This window comes from Cygnus olor, chromosome 3 (genome assembly GCF_009769625.2).
Source record: "Cygnus olor isolate bCygOlo1 chromosome 3, bCygOlo1.pri.v2, whole genome shotgun sequence".
Lineage (NCBI taxonomy): Eukaryota > Metazoa > Chordata > Aves > Anseriformes > Anatidae > Cygnus > Cygnus olor.
Window position 1 is genome coordinate 107,396,828 of NC_049171.1, and position 16,615 is coordinate 107,413,442.

General features: G+C 41.7%; 1 long non-coding RNA gene across 1 annotated transcript in view; it reads right to left on the reverse strand.

Annotated features, from left to right (window-relative positions):
- Positions 1–15,318, reverse strand: part of LOC121067636 — a 49,766-nt gene extending 34,448 nt beyond the window's left edge. Inside the window, exon 1 of the long non-coding RNA XR_005818363.1 lies at positions 15,171–15,318. This is a non-coding gene — a long non-coding RNA (uncharacterized LOC121067636). The remainder of the gene's footprint in view (positions 1–15,170) is intronic.
- Between the last annotated feature and the right edge of the window lie 1,297 nt (positions 15,319–16,615).

Here is a 16,615-nt window from a genome sequence, read left to right on the forward strand (position 1 = left end):
AAGAAAGCACCACTCCACCATTCTCTTCCCATCTCTACATTTTCTTTCTGCTACCCAGTTTCCAAACTACTTCTTTAAGCCTTCATACAGGTACGGATGTCCTAGGAGTATATTTTAGTGACTCAAACATGAGGCTGCCATGCAGTGTTCCAAAGATCAGGATAAATGTGGGGTTTTTTCCATGCTGAAAGCTCCTTAATATGACAATGACATTATCTGTCTCCCATTAACCTTTAGAAAAAGTGATGTCCTCATTTTTATATTCTTTATATTTCAACATAAGGCCTTCTTTTCCCCTCTCTCATACTTAAATGCACACTGATAGATTTAACTGGTGGGTTTATTTACTCAGCAGACAGCCTATACAGCCAAGACTGTTTGCCAAACAACACTTCCAATCTCTTCCCTTTTACTGTAACAGTCAACTACTTTTAGATGCATAACAGGCTACAAAACATTAATGGAATTGAATTTCACATTAGCAGAAACCAAGGGAGAGGGAAAACAGAAGCAACAACTTTGAAGGTCAGTGCTTTCCACCTTCCAAACTGTGCGATAGTAATAACATATCCTGGGCTGCAGAAACATGTTACTGCTAGAGAAGAGGAGGAAAACACTCGCAGCATGCTGTAATTAGAGAAGAAAAATGCTCCTCAGAAGAAATACCCAACTGGCACCAGAGAGGACTGTGGGTGTAAAACTCGTAAGCGTTTGAACACCATCTGCCAAGATATTAAAAATGCAATTCCAGGCTCAAGAAGAAGCATAGCAATTTCAAGAACCTGCCAAGCACAAGGGTTCTGGAATCCTAGCTCCAAGAGGCCAGGAAGAAAGGAGTTACAAGATGAGAAACATGCTTCTTACTATGTATGGCTGATCGCCACTGTAAATGTATACAGTTCTGGAAAGAATAAAAAAGCTAGCATGAACAACCAGGCATATTCTTCTGAGAATCAGTAAAATAGCTGGGTTTTAAGTACTTACTGACAGAAGTTATTTAGTGCGCACTCTTTTTCATTATAGAGTCATTATACAGTAAATATCTCAGTCCAGAAATGCATCCTAGCATTTATTCATGGCTGCTGCTGGCCTCCCTCTCATAAAGAGATTTTCCTCAGGGGCATCTATGCATTGCAGTGCACAAACGGTCAGTGCTGTGCACCACAAGCATTCCTGATTTATATGCATTTAAAATTCAGACAGCAAGCACTGGGCTCCAGGAAGCAAAAGTGGCCTTGATACAGCTTTCTGTTCCTTTCAGTTCCTATTATCAAGGCTTTAGAAAATATCTGATTAGAATTATCTTGTAAGTGCTCAAGTCAGAATAAAATGTAAGCTCTACAGCCATTTTCAGAAACTGTTACTTCTGAAAGAAAAGCCAGAAAAACAACAGGATGTCTCAACAGCACTGAGGCTACTCTGGAGGTTAGCTACAAAGCAGTTTCTGAAGCAATCACAGCTAAGCAAAAATAAACTCAAAGCAAACTGTTCCAAAACAGCAGCAAAATGCCCCCTAGGAGTGTGTTTTGAGCCCTGCCAGTCTCCTGCCTATTCCACAGGGCTGGCCTCTTGGACAGACCACCTGCGATTGAGGAGGAAGTGATGGCCCCAAGGTAAGTCCTCCCTGTTCCCATCTACACTAGGACATGTTACACCCTTCATATCCCCAGACTGCATGCTTCAATCCTTTAATGCTACTAGACATAGTGAGCACAAACCATACAGTTTCTGTACTTCAGTCAAACTCTGGTAGAGTCATCACATTCAACATGTTACAACTGGGGCTAAATTGCATGCAGAATGATACAAAACAATATACTAGAAGGCCTAGTCCTAGTGCAAAACCACATCTCAGAATAATTCCTTCTGTCAGAACAATTTTCAGCTTGGTATTTAGTGTTTTTTGCATCTCCATTAAGACATTTTATTTCAATGCTATTTGGACCTCTAGAAGTATTGTATGTCTCCAAAGATAAAACACTATCTGCTACAGCTGTGAAAATGTTAAGGTCACATTTTAAAATTGAGGCTTACAGCAAAAAGGAAGAATTTTAGATGGCCTATTAAATGTACCACATTTAGAAATGGCCCATAAAGACAACGGTAACTGAATTTAATGCATTTTTTATTAATGAATGAGCAAATGACCTACAGTGACAAAAGGAAGCATGGCCCTGTACAATGTACAGGACACGTTCTGATCTGCTAGTAAATACAGCCAATTTTGTTCCATGCATCTCATCTGAAAACCTCTACAGAACAGAGGGTATCTTCATTCTGTGACCATCCCAAATACCTCATTTTGGGGGAAAACCTTCTTTAACAGAAGCAGGTAAGAAAATAAATGTCACCCCTCATACTAGTATTTCAGCCATAAAAGGATTGTGAGGATTTTAGTGAACTCCTTGACTCTCAATATGGCTCTTAATTAATCAATCACTAATTCATGAAACCTAAATAATTGATTCAGCAAATGGCAGCAGCACCCTCAGAGAGAAGAAAGCAATGCAATCAGCTCATCTGCTCATAATCCCCTTGCCTGGTGAACCTATTCTTCATCACTCCGTGGTCAGTATCCTGAGAAATACCTCTGTGCTCCTTGAAAATGAAGTGAGTGCACCAGGCTTCTTACTGAGATAAACTCTGCCTTAAATTAGAGCACAGGAATTTGGTGCTAAACCTGTCTCATCACTTGACGTGCTTTGCTGACTTCATCTTTTTGGGATCAGACATAAGTGGGTTTAGATGTTCCATCCAAATTTCTACTGCATTCTCTTCCAGGCACCTTTCACTGGGGTCACGTCTTTTTAGCTACCTCAGCAAGAAACTGAAGAGCCCACCTTGCCAGAGCGTCTACTGCCCTCATCAGCTGAGAAGTATTTGACTCAAAAACTGTAGAGAAGGTACACAACAAGACTAACTTTTCTGCCAACAGCCACTCCATGGTCTCCCATTGTACTAGCAGGCCATGAGAGCAGGTGGATGGGTTCAAGACCATGGCCTTGTGCACAGCACACCCCACATCTCTTGTGCTCGCATTCATCATGACCTTCATTTCTTAAGACAGAGAACTGCATGGTTCAATAAAATATACCCCTACTCGAGTGTCATCTGAACCTCTGAAAAACATCTTGCTAAGCATAGTGTAAGGAAGTTCGAATTTCCCCATTTGCCACGTAAACTTTCTTAGCTACAGCTGCCCTGAGTGGCACCAGTTAAAAAAAGTGTCATAAGGACAATACATGAACAGTGTCAGAGCGCTACTGCTTTCAGCCCGTCATAGCTCTGGGAATATCCTGAGCTATCCTCAGTTACACAGACACTTGAAATCTGTAAATGCCATCTCTTTACCTGATTAGTCATAACTACTTGAATGTTATTGCAGACAAGTGTGCATGTGGAGGCATTTGAACAGATGGGGACTTATGGATTTGAGCTAGTGAGAGATGCTGCAAGGAGCTGAGATTTCGGCTTGCTCCATGCTTTTCAAGGACATTATTGCTCTATGGTCCTGCCCACACTTGAAAGCACCACATCTCTCCAAGTTATTCTTCAAAAGAAAATTAAATCCCAGAAGAACCGTAAATTTTCACTGTAAATTTGGAGCTCTGCATTTATACGGCTTAGAAGCACTCTTTCCCAGAGGCTCAGTTACCAGTGGGGAGTTGCAACCCCTAACTTTTAGGTACTATGAAATCTACTGGAATCCAGAACCCCAGCTGATATATCAAACTCTATATCCACAGCACATGGAGAGCTGGTTGTCTGTGCCCACGAGATCTGGCAGATGAGTAGACCTTGGCTGGTCATCAAGACAGAAAAGAGAGACGTGCAATTAAGAGGCATAATGTGGAAAGAGAGGAATAATTAAGGAATTACCTCTGGACAAAAATGAAGCAGCCATCCCTGTTTGGGACCCATAGCCACAAATCCTTTACTCAAGTTAGGTCACCATCTGCATCCATATGAAATGTAAGAATGGCACATTCTTTCTCTGCCTGAAGTGACCTGGGTCACATCTCCAGTAGGCTGCAGAGCACTGCAGCCTTGCAGCTTCCTTTGCCATTACCCTGGGATTTGGATCACTTTTGTAACATACTGAAATAATTGTCTCCTCTTTCCTCCTCCTTCCCTTCCCTCTCCTGAGGTACAGGCCTCCCACCCAACTTCTGCCTACCGAGGCACAAAGAAACTGTGCTGTGTTCATGTGCACCTGTAGCAAAAAAAAAAAAAAAGGACCCCCAGAAAAACTCTAAACTGAACAACATCTGTAATCAAAGTGTCCATACAAACACTGGTCTTGATTTAATGAAATATTGATGCCCCTATACTTGACTGTGCACAGCACATCTGCAGATGCAAACTGTTTCAATTCTTAATCAATCTCACAACTTGGCACACTGGTAACTAGCTGGCTTATTCCATTGGAAATCCAGAACAAAGATCATTATTTCAAATAAGGGCTGATGATCCTGCTGCAGGGTAGCAGGCATCAGAGTATGTCACAGTCTGCCTGCCTATAGTACCTTCCTACAATTTTTTATTTTTTTTTTTTTAAAGCTAAATGGGATATTTTCTCCCCATTTTCTTCCCATTTTCTTACATTTCTTTCAATCACAGTCTAACGTATCAGCAATTGAACTGTCCAACTTCTCCCACACTTCAGGGAGAACCACCCTCACACAAGGAGACAGACCTTGCTGTGCTTGTTGTGGGTGGGAGACACCAAACATCAGTTCCTCCTGCTTCGGGAGGAGCACCACTCTGATGCCTAGTAATTGCAGTCTTCACCAGAGAGAATAGGAGATGCTACCTATTCCCTCACTTCTTAATCAAAGCACACTGATGGACTTGAGTGGTGGCTTTCCTTTCTCTAGGGAGTGCTTGAAGGGTTCAGCTATATAGCAGCTCTTGCTTTTTGGACCAATTGGTAGTTAAACATCCTGTAGAAATTATTCCTCTCAACAACAGGGAGTACAAGAAACCTGTTTCAGGGCCCTTTAAAGCCAAGTTGACATAGAAGTGGAAAATGTATGCTTAGAGTCCTCCAACAGAAAGGAAATTAAGCCCTAGGACTGCCTTTGCTGGCTGAAGGCTCTGCCTGCTGTGGATTGCAGTGAAGTGGGCAGGCAGGAGGTGAGTTTCTAGATTACACATATTAACACCCAGAAACAGTATACACTGTATTATCAACCACTTATAAAATAAAACTAACTCTTCTCATGTGGATAAAATAGCAGGAACAAGCAATGGACCAAAGTGAAAAATGTCACTAATTATAAAGTATTCTCAGCCAAGGCAGCAGAACTACCCAGATGAAGGGAATTAATACTAAATTCCTAGAGACTGCAATAGACAATGCTTGTGCACAAGCCTTGTTACCAGATACATGAGGTAAAAGGGCCAACATTGGAAGTATTTATTAATGCTAAAAAAAATAATCTCCTATGTACACCCACTACAGGCATCGGCATACACCTGATCTGTCAACTTCTGTACTACTTCAAGGATCAGACCTTGCGGCTATTGTCTCTGCCCTGTAAATATGCAGACTGAAAGACTTCCAGACTTGCTAACATATGCAGAACTAATTGCTTCAGAGACCCTAGATAATGCAAACAAACAACATGCCAATTTAATGTCTGCTTCTCTTGCTTACAAGCCAAATTACATCTGGCTATCCTGGATACATAGAAGATTTTTAATAACGTTTTGCCAGGTAGAACTATGCTTCCTGTAAATAAAGATTCACAACACGAGCTCTCTAAACCACCACACTGACAAATACCACCCATAAAACAAAATATACCATGAGCACAGAGGCAACACAACTTTCATGCAAGTAGGTATTGGTATCTCCACATTTACTCATTAGATCTTCTAATTTCTCATTATGTTCGGGGGTTGGGTTTTGTTTGTTATTATAAATGTTCTTGAATTTTGTATGGTATGGATTTAATACATCAAGAAATTAATCTGGTTAATTCATGAATATTCTTCATGAATCTACTTTGTGAATCCTTTGCAAGTAGAGAAAGTTTTTTATCCCCATAAAATCTACAAAACCAGTCCTGCTTTATGGTAGGGTGGCTTCCGTATATGGAAACTAAGAACAATATTTATTGTATACTGAATTCAAATTGCTTTCAAGTCTTGGAATAAAACTTTGTTGCACGCACTTGCTAAGTCATCTCCTCTCAAATTATAAGCAGAATGTATTTTTGTCGCTGGCTTACTTATCTACTTCCAAGAGCACTACTAACATGGGGAGAAAATAATTCTTTAATATATGACCCAGTTAAATTGCTTTCCTGCTCTTCTACTTTGGGTGTATCCATATCACATGCAAAACATACTGGCTTCTTACAGCCTTAACTGCAGGGCATGGACCAGCACTACCAAGTCATTAGTTGCCACCACATTGCCAACACATAGCAGAACCTGGGATATCACCTTCCTCCTGTAAGAAGTGTTTATATAGTTTCTATTATTCAATGTCAACTCATAAGAGGCAATGACTACATTTCACCACTAAGTTTTAATTTGTAGGTTTTAAGTATACATTTTACATGCAGCAGGGAACCTCCTACAACAGCTTAAAACCCATTCTTTCTTTAAGCATCTCGTACTCTGCACGAACACAGAGCAGTGAACAGGAGAATCCAACACAGAAGGGCATCTGTGACCCACGCAACTCACCTGGAGTTATCCTAAAATTGACAGCTGGACCCAGCTTCAAAGAGGTTGCACAGCCTTCATCTGTAGCATCACCCAAATACATCTCTGCTGTCTCCCTAGCCAATAGGCAACAGTGAACAATCATCTTTTATCCTCATTAGGTCATACTTGACTAATATCACAGCCAGACTATTTCTTATTCTCCTTTTTCCCCACATCATCAATCACCTTCACACAGTAGCAATAGGCTATTTTAATAGCCAGCTTCTCTACAGGCACAGGTCCACTTTCTTTCGGTCACAGTGAAAGCCAAACCTCCCACATACAAGGTCTCCTCTCCCACTAAGCAGCTGCCAATATAGCTTTTCTGTTTTCCCTTTTGAAGAAGGATAGCCCATCTGCTTAAATAAAGACTACGAAAAGTCATCCTCTGAAGCTGAAGCGATTGGAAAGGAAAGGCAGAAAGGAAAAACATGATCACTGGAAGAAAGTGATGTGAGATGTAAGATCTGCTTTTGATTCAATGATTCTCCCAAGTGTTGGCACCCAGGTGGAGCCAGACAAAATTAGTGTTTTCCTGGGCATGTTACTGGTCTTTTGTTCCTCTTGTCCTGCCTAGCTCTGGGACTTGGTAGGCATCAGGCATCCACCCTGCATGCTCTCTTTAGATCACAAGTGACTTGAAATCTGTCATCAATCCTTGTTGCATGTTGCTGCCCACATATTTCATTGTCATGGCCAAAAAAATCAGTTAGTGGGAACAAATGCTTCATAGCCTAGCTACTTTACCAACTAGAAGAATTTTAAGTTAGTGAAAAGGATTACAGGTCTTGAAATGGACTACAGCAATTGTGTTTGGATTGACCAAATCATCTTTTTTAACAGCCTTATAGTCCTGTCACATAACTGAAAATCAAATTTTAAGCAAGACAAAAATCTAAAGCCCTTTCTACTATATTAGAAAATTTTCCAATAAAAATTTAAGAGCAAATGTGCAGAATAATGTTTTGCATGGAAAAATAAGCATTAGAACTTAAAACAGCTATTGCAGGGGAGCTCTGGAAATGCTAAGTTCACATCAAATGAACTTACATCAATGAGCCATTATACATGCTTATGCTTTGTATAAGCACACATCACTTGTGCTCACTGTGGTGTTATCAGAATTTCTTACATTTCCACAGCCTTATGCTCCCTGTGAACCATATTCTTTCCTTCTTCAATTAAACACTGAGAAACTGAGTATGGTTTCATATACAGACATGCTGTATGTATAAGACACCTAACCTCAAATATTTCTTTGAAAAAATAGAACACCAAGAATGGATTGAAATGGGAAAATCCAACTGGGAAGATTAGGTCAATTCAGCCTTCAAACGCATTTTCATCTTGGACTCTCATAATCCAATTCCACAGTGGAGGTGCATTTGTTTCCTAAGCAGAGAAACATTTCTCCTCCTCCCAGTCAGAAAAATTTGATACAAAAGAAATTTAACACCACTCTCCAGAAAGACGCTGAAAAGATGTTCCCCGACCTTGTGCTCATTTTAGTACCTATCTACTGATCTGAGAGATAAGATACAGCAGGTAGGCACAGCTACAAGATTTTCAGTTCTTTCTATTGCCGTAACCATATTTTAAGCCTATATGAACAGATTACTTATTTTCATTTGAGGTCATTTCTCCTGTTTGTGAAATATATTAGGCTAATGTTTTTCAATGTACACATAATGAGAAATAGTTTTGATCTCCAGCCTTCTCTATTTCATCTATGCTGTAAGAAAGCAATAACAGCACAGATACAAGGCAGCAAGTGATTTCTTACAATAGGACAGGATACCAGCAAGCTAATGCCTTATATTCTTTATTCATTACAGATACTGAGCTGTTTCAGGAGAAGGATTCAGTCACAAAAATAAGCAGTAAGTGACAGGAGGACATTAAGCCATTGAAACAGAATTTCCAGTGGGGTAGAAAAATAATCATTAGTAGTGATAAATATGCTCTTAGAAAGGCCACACCAGACCCTACAGGAAGAAGCAACTGGGAAGGTCTAGACACAAACAAGCAGATGTACAAAATAAAAGCAAGTCAGATGATACACTGACATTGCCCATATGGATAATCCAACGCAGCAACTTCTGCATCCATTACTGACATCTACCTTATCAGCAATTCCAGACAATTCACTGAATTATGCTGGCTCACCTCTGTAGAATGGTTTCAGTTCTAAATAATGTTTTAAAATGAATTTTAAAAAGCAGTTTAATGCATGTTTAGTATCTGTCTGTTCTGTGTTGTTGTTTTTTTTTTCCTATTTTGTTTTTTAAACTGAACCCCTACTGTTCTTTTCCTAATTAAATCAGACTGCAAAGAACAGCAAACACTTCCAATGCAGCACCTAACACAAAGGCTCCAGAACACCCAGAGCCCCCTGATAAGCAGCTGGCAGCTGGTCTGAGGGACTGGGCAGGCTCACAGCCTCTCCCTCACAGCATGAGCAGATGCTCTGGAAACTCTCCCATGGGATGAGAGGCTGTGCACAAAGCCCCTCTGCTGCAAAGCCATCAGCAATCAAACAAGTTTCGGACTGGCTGCTGTTAGACCTATGGCAAAGGAAAAGATAACACCATGAAACAAGAAATTTTTCATGTTTCACTGTTACATGGGACAATGCAAAGCAGGGGAGCGAGTGCATGGGCCATGTTTCCTGTAGTCATCATATGACAAGTCACCCAAATGAGAGTTCCAGGAATGGGAGCTGCATTCAGTTCAATTTGCCAACACCCAGCCTTTCCCAGGCTCAGCCTCAAACCTCAGGCCTGTGGTTTCAGAGAACGGCTGTGTGGCTATTTTACACTACCACGTATGATACACTTATTGAAAACTAAACTATGCAAGAGATAAAAGTCCAGGGCTTTTTGGTAGATATGGTGGGATGGCATCAGAAGGACGCAACTGCAATGCTAGTAAGGATTAACATCTCAGGGAGGAGCACTGTGCTGCACATCAAACACATGCAGCATTTTATCTGTTCCACGTGAAACACCCATGCAGCGAGCAGAAGAACAAAGCATATGACAAATGCTTTTAATACCGCGCTCCAGATAGCAGCATTACACTGAACATGCACTGCTCTGCTCGGTCAGTGTGGAAAACTGCAAGCTTTACTCCAAATAGCAACATACACTCAAGAAACTGTTCTTGTTATAAAGATACTCATCTGGCTGATGGGAAACAGGATGTTTTAGGTGACCCAAAAGCAGTACAAGAGATATAAGAAATGGAACATCCTAATACAATAGTTAAGCCTCCAAACCACAACGCAGGCATTTGCCCTTTCTCAAGACCTTGATAGTCAGATACATGAATAACCAGATTTCAATAAGCCATCATAAAGGCATATTTCATGACAATTCAGAAAGATCCTGGATTACAGTGCTGCTCACTGGAGCTCAGGGGACTGGGGCAGCCCTACACCAAGCGTAAATACGGCTCTGAGAGCCGTGAGAAATGCTGCGGGTGACTGGAGAATGCCAGCTTCAGCTAGCTGGTGGGAAAGCCTGGTGTCTCCAGGGATTATATGCCTGTGTGTTCCTGCTCACAAATGAGGCCAGAGTAATTTCAGACCAATTACTATTTGCCATTATCTTGGAGATCCCTGACTCAGCTGCATTAGTGGTTCTCATGGCACAGCTGCAGGACAACTGCAGATTAGTTTGGCACATTAAAAACCAGAATTTTCACAGCACACATGGCAACAGCTGTCCAAGCTATGCACTGAGACTTATTGCTAAGCCTATTTTCCCCTCTGTTCACATACTAAGCATGCTGTTATTTCAAGCACATGTTCTAGAGAATATGCTTATGGGACCAAAACCACAGAATCGCTTCTTTCATGTTTATTATGCAGCACTAATAGAAGGAAAGCCTCCCTGCTTGTTATTTAGCTGCAAAAACTCGCTGATCCCTTTTCCACTGGGGGCTCAGTTAAATATTTTCCAAAATCCAATTCACAGTGCAAAGGGGTTCCTGAAGCCTCTGAGTTTCACGAGCAGCAAGCAGGAGAGCAAAAGAGAGCATCTCTATGCTGAGAGCCAAGTCAAGATGCTCTGGGGAGCGAGGGACCAGCAGCGCAGGCAGGCACCGTGGTACCGATGTGGGCATCGCCCAGCACCCTGCCTCCTCCCTGCAGCTCTCGGTTTGGGGTTTTCCAGCGTGAGAAGAGCTCCCCCAGGCTGCCAGCCCTCCCCGCAGCCCGGCCAGTACATCTGGCAGCACAGCAATTGCTACCAGCCCTTGTAGCTCCCCTTTGGTACACGTATAGAGAAGGCTCAGGGATTTAATTCCTTTTTACCTACATCAGGTTGCTTTGAACTTGCCAGGCGCCTGCTGCTCCTCCCAGCCTTATTTTCTTTCTTTCTGCCTTTTTGGTGCTTGCCTGTTCAGTTTCCTAGCTCCAGTTTCCTGCCACTCCCTTCCCCCTTCACCCTTTTTCCTCATTGCATTTGTCTTGTTTTCCCCAGGAGAAAAGAATGAGCCATCCAGACATGAAAATCTATATGTCTATTGGATTAAATAAATACTAGGATGCATTTGACTCTGTATACATCCTCCTCACACACATCCCGAGCCCTCCTGCCCCTTTAACATGGTATCCTAGGCAACCTGCATTTTCGTGTTAGGGATGGAACCACCCAAGCTTTTTTTCCCTATATAGGAAAAAAATTAACCTTCGCACATCATCTGAGAATTTCAGAAAGCACATAACCTGATTATGCCTAAACTCCATGAATTATTCATTTGTCTGCAAGTAAAATGGTTTGGATTTAATTATATTTGAGGGGTTTCTTATGTAGAATTAAGCTCTGAAACCCTCATTTGTCTACCTAGCAGTTTTAAGCACAACTCATGCTGGGCTTTAAATACACATACGCATGGATGACATTAGTTCAAAACACGTGCAAAGGGAAACCAAAACTACACAAACACCTCCATACATACAAAAGACCTATATACTCACAAGCTGCTCTTATCTTAAATTCAGAGAAACCTTATCTCCATGATTTTAAAGCAAAAGCAACAATAAATTAATAATACCAAGTTATCTCAGATATGGCCATGGGTCACATGAAACATTTATACACTCTATACAATAGATTTCTTAAGCAGCTACAGGCCAATGTTAGCTATTGAAAAGCGTGCAATCACAAAGTAACAGCCTCTTGTCATGTTTGGCATGCCTTAAATTAACAGCAAAGGTGAGACTTCAATTGTAATCAATGTTAGTCATCTGTGTAAACACTTTACAGAACACTTTTACCCTGAAACAGATGAAGAGTGCCTTACAAGAACTATAATAATAATAATACAGGTGCTTCCACCATTTCAAAAGGAACTCACTGCCAATATTTAAGATGCACCCTGCCTGTTCACCCCTCATCAAGATTATTTATTTTATGGGCTGACTCACCCCTGTACTAGTCATGTTTACTGGTGGACTTGGTAGTGTTAGGTTAATGGTTGGACTTGATGATCTTAGGGGTCTTTTCCAATGATTCCTAAGTGATTCTCAGATTCTCATTTCACATGTGTAACTTTGATTTCAGTGTAGATGTTCTCAAATGAAACTATAAGCCTACCACAGCTAAGTAATCCCATTATTTCTCTGCATTGAGTTTTTTTGTTTTGTTTTGTTTTGTTTTTTTACTTTTCATTATTAATTTTCACTTAAAGCTGCTGATATAAGCCAAAATAATTTACCAACAGTGAGTACTCTGGCATACAGACTAGTTGAGAGGGGACTACTGGTTAAACTGAATAGACTGGCAAGGACTTCCAAACTTGGTTTTGAAAGCAAACACATCACCACCTGCCAGCTGAGCCACAGTGACCGCCTCATGTCCAGCCCTTTGGAGCACTGCCTGGGCCCTGGGGAGCTCGGTTTGAAGAGCAGGGATGGTTGGTCCAGGACTGCTCCTGCTGCACGATGGACAGCCAGCATGTGCATCAGCACAAGACAACAGTTGAGGAGAAGCCAGGATGAAGAGAATATTTCAGCTTAACAGCTTCCAGCAGTCCAAGAGCTGGCCCATGGGCAGCCCAGGGGCAGCATTTCCCTAGACATGGCCAAGCAACCCATAACCACAGCCACCACATCCCTCACCCCTGCAGCCAGTAGTGCGTGAAACCTGCAGGTGAAGTCACACTGCCTCAGTTTCCCCACCTAAAAAAAAACACATTCCACTTCTACATATAGTATTCCAGGTTACACTGAGCAAAGGCCTATTTAAGAATCTGGTATTCTTACTTGCAGCTCACAGGGAGGTTTTGTTTTGATATTTTTTTTAATGGAGTTAAGTATCACTCATATATACAAAACTCTCCCTAGATGTCTGGCTTTTCAAAGGGATACAGAAGGGATTTGGAGTGAGCTGAAGCACCAGCTTCTCCTGAACATCACATCTTTAAAGCCTGCAGCTGTCTTATTACAGAAGTACAACTACACTTGATAAAATTCATTTGACTGAGGGGAAAAAAAAAAGCACTATGTTTAACAACAAAAAGAATAAATCTTCACGGACATCTGCATAAAACAGTTAATTGCATCTGAATGCAGCAAAAACAGTAGGTCTCAGCTGAAGGATGCTCTGTGCCCTTCAGGTGGTGGCAGCTGCAGGGACAGCCCAACAGCTGTTTGTGTGCTCGCACTGCAAACACAGCATGGTCGGTATCCCCTGGTGGTTTTGAGCTGAATTGATATTTTATAAAAACAGAAGTTTAAAAACCCTAGGCTGCCCAACATGTAATGAATGTTTAATATTTCATTACACACAGCCTCTGCATTGCTACTGGGGAAAGCAAGCAAGTGACATGAATTGGTATTGGGGAAGGGTCAATACTGCAAAATGCAGATCTGGACTTTGAAACCCCTGAAGACTGTGGGGATGGGATTCTGCATCTAATAACTATACATAGCAAAGACTTCTTTCTTATTTGTATGCCTAGGCCAGAAGGAAACATTACTTACAAACCCAGAAGCCTAAATATACCCCACTAGATTTCAAATCAGAGGCCTCATTTCAGGACTGAGTGCCAGAGATACTGATTCATTTCCATAGCACTTAGTCTTCCTTGACAAACCTTGCTTGTGATTCACTGGGAAAGCAAAAATAAACAAGCAGCCCTTTATTTTCCACAATTACTTTCCTTGCCATTTGGAGAAGAGGAGGTCACAGCAGTACACGCAAGGTATTTCATCCAAAGCACGGCATGCTTTAGTGACACCAGCCTGAATCGTTGCCCACACTTGGGATAAAGCTTGGTTTACGCCGCAGCTGGCATCTTATAAAGGAGAAAGACAAACTGTTCAACCTTCACTGCCCAAAGCTTCACACAGGGCGCAGCCACTCAGACGAGTCGCCCCATTGGCTTCAGTTACTATTCAGCAGTTGGAGCACCAGCATCCCACTAAAGCATCTTCATTTTCAGCTGCTGAGCAACCATGCGTGCTCAGAGCCAATGGCTCTGAAAATGAGTGCATAATTCTGCCTTCAGGAGGCCAGCAATGGGCATCTGAATGTGACTGTCATAGCTACTGTGAATAGACACAAATAAGTTACCCTGGTTTTATTCCAGCGTAGGATGCATATTTTAAATGCATGTGGCTGCAAAACTAGAAGAGACCCTGAAAATTGCTTCCTTTCTCCTAACACCTTTCTGCACAAATAAAGCTCACAGGCAATGTAAATTCATGTCTATCCTTATGTTCTTCCCTACAGAATGCCTTCTTAGTGTTTGTTTTCTGTTGCAAGGAAATTAGATGGCTAACATTTTAATACTTTAATGTATATTGACATTTCTGTTTTGTGAAATATTAATGAGTCCTCAATGCATTCTTACACAACTGCTGTAGGCCTCCAGAATGCCTGCTTATTTCAGAACTGCTATACTGCACAAATTTAGGTTTTCTGTTGCTTTTCTAAATACTTCCTTTTCTGAAATAAACTCCCTGCCTAAGCATAGATAAAAAGACTATGTGGATGATTGTCTTCACATAACAGCACCCTCACAGAGGGAGTACTTGGAAGCTTATGGCTTCCTTCCTATCCAACGCAAAGTAGAGAGTGCTGCATCAGGTCTCTGTGGAGATTTCTTTTGACTCTGTATTGTAAGACACAAACTTTAACAGTTACAACTCTAGTCTCCAAGTAGAACAATTATAACTTAAGACCTACCATATTGACCATGTTTTCTAACAAGCGATAGCCCATACGCTACAGTTCATCCTGATACAACATTGAGCTACGAAAACCACACTCACCTGCAGCAGTTCCACACACATAACCAAAACCACACACATCGTACAGTCACCTTTAAACACTTTCAATGGGCTTTCTCTCCCAGACTCAGTAATTTTCCATAAAAGAAAGATAACTCCTGAACCCAGCAAAGTTTACAAGCCCACGTTGACATATTCACAGGCAGATTACCTGTTGCAAGTCAGCAGAACTCATGCTTTAGGAAGCCTCTCCTCAGCACAACTTCCACGTGGAGGACCAGGGGACTTGCAGGTGCCTGTAGGCCTATATTTATGCCCTTTTCACTGATGACTGATATGAGAAAGCTGGCAGAAACCTAGTTGTGGTTAATATGTGAAAGCTGTGAGATGGCATCATTATCTTCAGAGAGGATGGGAAAGCTGTAGTAACTTATCTGTGGCCCAGAAGTACAAAAAACAGCTGTGAGCTTTAAGAAGCCAGGGACCCCTTGTGGTATGACTGCTCTGGGGCCAGAGGTCTGCTTACTTACTTCAGAGGACTAATAGCAGCTGAGGTTTCTCAGCTGGTTTCTTCTAGCAACGGTGACCCTATAAGATAAGCTAAAATAGACATATCTTGGATTTTCAAAAGGAAAGTTTTCTTCTGTCAGCAGCCATCATATTCCCTCAAACCCTCCTTGCTCTAAAATGGTGTGCATGTGGATTGCACCTGCCCTCACCTCAAGCACTGAGCTCTGAAGCTCACCCCTTTTGCTCTTGGCAAACCAAGAAGCAGCAAATTTGGGGGCATTTTCACAGAGGAATTCCAAGCCTGCTTCCTTTGCAGATTTGGACTGAAGTAGTGCAAAGTCCCAGATTTTACCCCAGAGCGTCATCGGTTTGTTGCCAACCACATTGCAATGTAGCACCTCAAACATCTTCACACCATGCAGGTCCCCCAGTCTGTAATGCATGCCATCTCTTCCTGCGGTGTTTATCAGCCAGGCAGGAAGTATTCTTTTGTAAAGAACACTCTTTTTGTCTTTCTTTACCTATCACTATGATCTGTACAGCACAGAGCACATAGGACAGTCCTGCAGGCTCCATGTCTGCTGGCAAAGAGATACTTTCCTGGTTTTAAAGCATGGGAGTCCTACCCTGTGGGCATGCAGGACTTTGGAAAGTCTAATGATTCATTGATGTCACCTGAAAATGGACTCAAAAATACAAAATAGAAGGTTCTGACCTGGGTGATTTGTTCAAGATCATGCAGTCAGAGATGAGGCAAGAACTAGTAAAGACTCTCCTCTCTGAAAGCACTCTTGATTTAATGAAATTGCAAGTATTTGAAAGCAGTGACCTGAGCTCAGAGTAGCAAATTATGTCTACAAAGGTGCCTTTATGAGCCCATCCAGCTCCCATAGAAATCAATAGGACCCTGTCCATATTTAGCTCAGGCCCTAGAAGACAAATTACTCCTCTCGCTATGTAGGAGTGATCCTTCACACCAGGGCTGTCAGAGCAGAGAAGGAGCAGGCAGGGAGAAATTATTTCCCCATCAGAAATGTTCCAAGGCAAAAAGATTCAAGACACTCTCTGTGTCTACACAGGCACAGTGTGGCTGCCCTCTATTTTCCAAAAGTTTGGGGTAGGTGTGCATGCTGCATGTTAACAATT